General features: G+C 40.4%; 1 protein-coding gene across 3 annotated transcripts in view; it reads left to right on the forward strand.

Moving 5' to 3' along the window:
* Nucleotides 1–6,000, forward strand: part of gnal2 (guanine nucleotide binding protein (G protein), alpha activating activity polypeptide, olfactory type 2) — a 40,575-nt gene that overhangs the window by 20,154 nt on the left and 14,421 nt on the right. The window lies entirely within an intron of this gene.

A 6,000-nucleotide genomic window follows, 5' to 3' on the forward strand; every position in this document is an offset into this window, starting at 1 on the left:
TGTAAATATGAGGACATGTACATTGTACAGACTTAGGAGTGCAGCTCACTGGAAGATGTCCCCTCCCATCCTAAAGGTTTGCTCCCTCAGGGTTGGGTCAAAGGCGCACTTTATCATTGACTGGGGATATTGTCTTGTTATCAGTGATCTGTGAGCCCGCATTACATGGGTGAGCATTGAATATATACATATATATATATATATATATATATAAAAGATATATAGCATGGGGTCAAATGTAGACAAATGGTCTCTGTACTCTTTTCCTGAATATCTTCCTTTCATTGAACATAAATTTGACTTCAGGTCAAGTCTTCCCTGACTGCCCTGCCTGAGAGCAGCTTACATAGAAAGGAGAGAGATAGTCAGGGGATGGTTGGAGAGTCACATGAGTCTGTAAGGTGGAGCTTTTACAGTCCAGGACCTATGTTTGTCTTTGCTGCTCTGAGTTGCTCTGTGTCTGTGTGCACTACAGCGGCATGTTGTTTATTTCAGTCATTAAAAACAATTAAACATAAAAAAAACCCTTTTTTCTTAAATCCTTATTGCAACTCTGGAAACACAGTGGTCTTCTGTATATTGAAATCAGAAGGAATATTCACATTTTTAATAACAACTGAACTCACTGGGGCTTGCAACTAACTGAAGCACTCTAAAGACAACTGTCCTCTGACATGAGTAAACATTGAGAGAGTGAAATGAAGACAGTGAAAAGCATACAGTCTTTAAATTGAGAGGTACTGGTTTATATGTAACTAGTGTGGTGTAGTGCCTAATTTCCTCTGCATCCGTCTGTGTTGCATTCTGTCTGTGACCCGATTTTGATCCGTCCTCTGTGCAGTTTCATCCCCCACTGGGTCTGTATACAGAGCGTCTGCATAATGGCTCGTTGTGGTGCAGTTTTTTTATGTAGGATATTGTCCTTCATTCTTGAAATTCTACAGTCAGGCTTTGTCGTTAAATTGTTTCTTTTTTTTTTGTCTGTTAATTGTGTTTATTGTTCTTATTTTCTACTTTGCTGTCGACTTATTTCCTACTTTGTTGCAGAGTCATTTGGTCAGTGTTGAAAAGGTGTCACTGACCACGGATGCATGGACAGCACTTACAACTGAATCGTATGGTGCAGTCACCTGCCATTATAAAAACAGCTGGAACATACAGAGTGCTGTTCTTCAGACTAAAGTCATGCTGAAGTGGCAGACTGCTGAAAACCCAGCAAATATGCCTTCCACTGCCTCAGAACACTGGGGACTTGCAAGTAAAGTCACAGCATGCATGCATGACAATGCTATCAATATGGTCCTATATTGTGTGTGGGAGGTCTTCGAATAATTGTCAGATAGTTTGGCGACTCTAAATTGCCCACATTAGTTAAATAGTTAATCAGTATATACTGTACACACACACACATATACACACACACACATATATATATATATATATATCCCACTTTGGGTTGCATCAGGAAGGGCATCCGGCATAAAATGCGTGCCAAATGTATACATGCAAACAGTTGATTCACTGTGGCGAGTCCTAACGGGAAACAGCCAATCTTAGTAGTAGTTCCCAGCGAATAGCATTTTAGCTTGAAATTCCCATCTCTAGCATGAACTGTTGTGGTTGAAGGGCATTCATAGATGCTCGGTCCTACATGGCAGAAGATTTGTCTGTGTGTAAAAGCTCACATACACACTCCTATTGTTGTTATGACTACTTAAGTGCACCAACTGTTCTCACTCACTACTCTGGAAGACGGCAGACAGCCTCAGCAGCCAACTGGGTTGAAGAGAAGGAAGCGGAGTCATAGCTTTGGATTCAGGCTGTATCAGTTTTGGTATTTTGGTATTAATAGTGTTTGGCGAACATGTGTTGTGCTGTTCTGAAACTGCAAACCAAGCTTCTGTGATCTGGATTTGCGGTTCCGTCTGCGGGAACCACAGACTGAATTGGGTAAATTACAGTTAGATTATATTATTAAAACATTTATGTGCAGGTATTTCATATATTCTTCCACAAATCCGTTTACTAAATGATTCTTATTAAAGTGCATTCGCTTCTTTAGTGGTCCACATTGTTGGTGATTTATTTAAACACTGAAAGAAAGGGGGGAAAAACTATTTGGTGAACTGGTACATCCCTACACATTTGACAAAAAGCATCTGAACCCTCTTATAAATCTATAATCAGTCCAGGTAGTTGTCATTTTATCTTTTACTTTTCTTTACCTGCCCTCTATCTTTTTTTATGTATTGAACTACCACAGACGTGTGCTTGTGTAGCAGGTCTTGGATCACAAATGTGATAACAGTGCTTTCGGTCACTAAGAGTAAATTAAAGAGGAAGTTGGCCTACATGTGGCTGTTAGTGAGAGGAACAGATTGGTAGGCTGAAGGCTTACATGCTAACTGCTAAAGACAATAGATATATTGTCATGATATCACTGTCAGACCAAACGGGAAGACATTTTAGTCAGATATGGCTTTATGTCATATTTATATTGTGTGCATGGAATCTGAGAGGTTATGGGCCTCTACCATATCATTAGTGTTGTCTTTCACAGACCTTGCTCCACTGGCAGATAGACACAGGAAATAAGTACGGGCCGATGGTGAGTGCTTGCCATGTCAAAGAGCATGTCTGTATTGATGCCTTTGGAATCCTGTCACCCATTGATCTGCCCTCTGCATTGCACATTTATATGTTTTAAGAGCACAGATATGTGTCTGCCAGTTGATAGATTATGAGCTATTTTCAGCTGCAGCAGGCTGGTTCCATTGCAGTGCTTTGGATGTGTCAACAGCAAAATCAAACACGTTTTCACATGCAAATTTGAGCTCCCAGGCCTCTTGCTTTTTCTTTTTTTTTTTGTTCTCTTTGGTGAGTGCTTGTTCCAGTTCTCCAGCAAATATGACGGTTCATGACACAGTTCATATACTAAGGTGTTTCTGACTATAGTGTGTGATTGTTCTCTGGTGTTTGATATGAAGCTGTCGCTGGGATGCCAGGCTGCAGAAGTAGCGACTGAGCCAGAGGAGAGCTTCACTGGATGGAGGTGGTGCTGGAGTCAGGGAGTGTAAAGTAACTCAAGAAAGGCGGCTATGAAACAGCTTAGCAATACAGCTAGGGTTTATTCCTGCAGTGAGAATGAGGCCTGAGACAGAGCTGAAGCTGTCATAAGTCATAATGATGAAAAACATTCATGAATTTAAATGCAGATTATCATAGCAGAAAGTGACATCCTGTTTTGTCTGACCAAGTTCATAACCCAGCGATATTCAAATTAAAATTACATAAAACAGGGAAAAGCAGCAAGTCTCAATCAGAATGTCGCTTTACTTTGTTACCACTGACATGTAGTCTATAACTGCAGAGCAGAGCCTTACATGTGGCTGCAGAGAGTGTCAAGTTAATGATTCAAAGGTAAGCTACTATATTAAAATATGAACACACAGGTCACTTCAGACATGTTAGCAAACACCCAGAGATCAGAAGATGGCCATCATATTAGCTGAAGCAGGAAGAAACGATGCATCTTATTGGTGACAGAAAAACGCAGCAGTGACATGCAGTTGGTGTATAAATATTGCTCTCTCAGGCTATTCTGTGAACAGAAGAGGCTCCTTATTGAGCAGAGCCACTGTTTGTGAAGCGTAGCCCCTCTGTTTCTGCAGGCCCTTCAGGGCCCAGGGCTGGCTGACAATGCCAGCCATTCTTAGCACTTCACTGATCCAGATGACTGTGTCAGTGGCCCCCAGGCTGGTGGCAGAGTTCCATGACCAGTACTACACCCTAGCCTCAACCCCAGCCTTGAATATGTCTATCCACAGCCCAGCCCCATCCTCAGGACTCTGGAAGACCTGCCCCATACCAGGTATACTTCTCCATGGTGGACCATCTATACATCACCACCACCAATTCAAGATGCTACTTTAACATTCTGGGCTACTGTTGAAGCACGGCCTCCGTGATGGGGCCCCACTCCATGTAGATGAAGAAAATACAGTGATTGTTTTCAGGCGATTACACACAAATGAAAATCTAATTATAATTGTAATGCAAAAACTTATTTCTGCCGACAGATCCCTCTAAACCTTACACACCACACCTTTAACTGAAATATTTACTACAGCAGAATTTACATCATAATTAAAACTAATCCTAAAAAATATTATTTCTTTATTTAAAAAAAAAGAAACCTAAAAGGCCTTAATCCAGATTAACAAAAATCTTTGTATCGTTTGCTAAAATCAGATGACCCTGCTGTCAGCTGACTGGGAAGTAATCAAAAGGGGCACTATGGAAGTGTGTGCGTGGTTGTGTGCATGTGTTTGAACATATCTGCAAGTGTGTGGTTGGCTTTGTGTGCATGGTTTCTGAGGAACAGGAAGGAGTGGTTTTGAGCTGAACTGTAGACTGATCATTGGAAACTCAGTGGGACTCCATCTACACAAACCACTGTCCTGAAGGTTGTTGGAGCCCCCTGTGGGACTGTCCCCCTCCATCCCTCTTGCTCCCTCTCCTTCTCTCCCTGTCTGTCTGCTCAGTCCTCTGGAGGCCAGAAAGCCACAGCAGAGAGGATGTTGCAAAACACATGATTTCCTACTGTGTATAAAGCTTTCTCCAAAATGTGTGTGTGTGTGTAAACCCTTTTGCTCTAACTATTAGTGGCTTTTCTGTCCATTAGTTTAGTGTTTTAAAGTGCTGGATTGGTGTTAATTTTGTCATCTGATTTTGATTTAGTCCTAGTCTTTTAATAAAAACAAACTATAAAAATGTAAACAATGCTCACATTACCTGAAGTGACTCAACATTTTTCCTCTCCAAGTGACTCATCTGCTTTTTTTTCCCACTGATGTGTTAACAAACCAAATCAGAATTTTTCAAATCAGATCTGGGCCACTTGCATATGTGGTCTTAGATGTGTATCCTATCTGATCTCTGACCATGTGACCACTATCGGATCAGAATTCATGTGGATTTTTAACGTCGTATTCCTCTGCACATACCGCCTGTTGTCATCATTCAGTATCTGTCCCTCACAGACCAGTAAAAATAAACATGGAGGAGAGCAACAACAGCGACAGGGGTCAGTGGAGACACCACAGCATTTCATTTTGTTGGACATTTATGGAAAAGCTTCTGCTCGAGCCAAATTGGAAGGAGCATATGCAGTAGTAACTGAGCAGTTTCTGAGGAAAAAAATGAGCAAAGTGACCACCACATGAATGACTTTGTTTTTTTGTTGTACACACCTTCCTCACATTTCAGTTAAATCTGTGCATGTGTGGCAGTTTAGGACCTCAGCAGAAACATGAATTTGAACCATCAGCACAAAAAGATCGAAGATGAGCATTGTGACTTTGAGACTTAAGAAGATGGAGAAAGACGCTATTTATGTTCATTGTCCATTTTTTACTTTTAGTTTTTATTCATTGACAAAAAATGTAAAACATTTCGTCATAGTTCTCATTTTCAAATGTTGCTTTTTATCTTGTTGCAGTCACATTATTGTTAAAAATATGTCCACAATGAATAGTTCTTGTCTGAGTTTTTGTGACATTCACACTGCTGTGGATGTTGTAGAAGGTGCAGATGTGGGGTGTAGAAAGCTCTCAGCCATGCCTGAGCATTGGGAAACTGTTACGGTAAGAGAGCCCACATGTCGCCAGATTAGCTCACTGAGTTGAATCACATTGAAAGCACTGCTTCATGGAAAAGATCTGTTTTTAGTTGTATAACTTAAATCTATATCAAAAGTATATAAAAACTAAAAACTCTTCTTATACTAATCAAATCTAATTAATAGAATCATGTCATATTTAGTTTAAGTTAGTGTTAATTGTTAGTTTTGTCTGGCTGATCTTAAACATGAACAGTGTTGTGGAGAAAAATGGGAATTTATGCTCCACTTAAAGAAGGGGGTTTGTAGCTATAAATAGATTTTTATTTTTTTTTTGGTTAAATGCGCGTCCATTTTAAAGGACAGACAGACACAGAGAG

The sequence above is a fragment of the Monopterus albus genome, unplaced genomic scaffold (assembly GCF_001952655.1).
Source record: "Monopterus albus unplaced genomic scaffold, M_albus_1.0 scaffold14.1, whole genome shotgun sequence".
In the NCBI taxonomy this organism is placed as follows: Eukaryota; Metazoa; Chordata; class Actinopteri; order Synbranchiformes; family Synbranchidae; genus Monopterus; species Monopterus albus.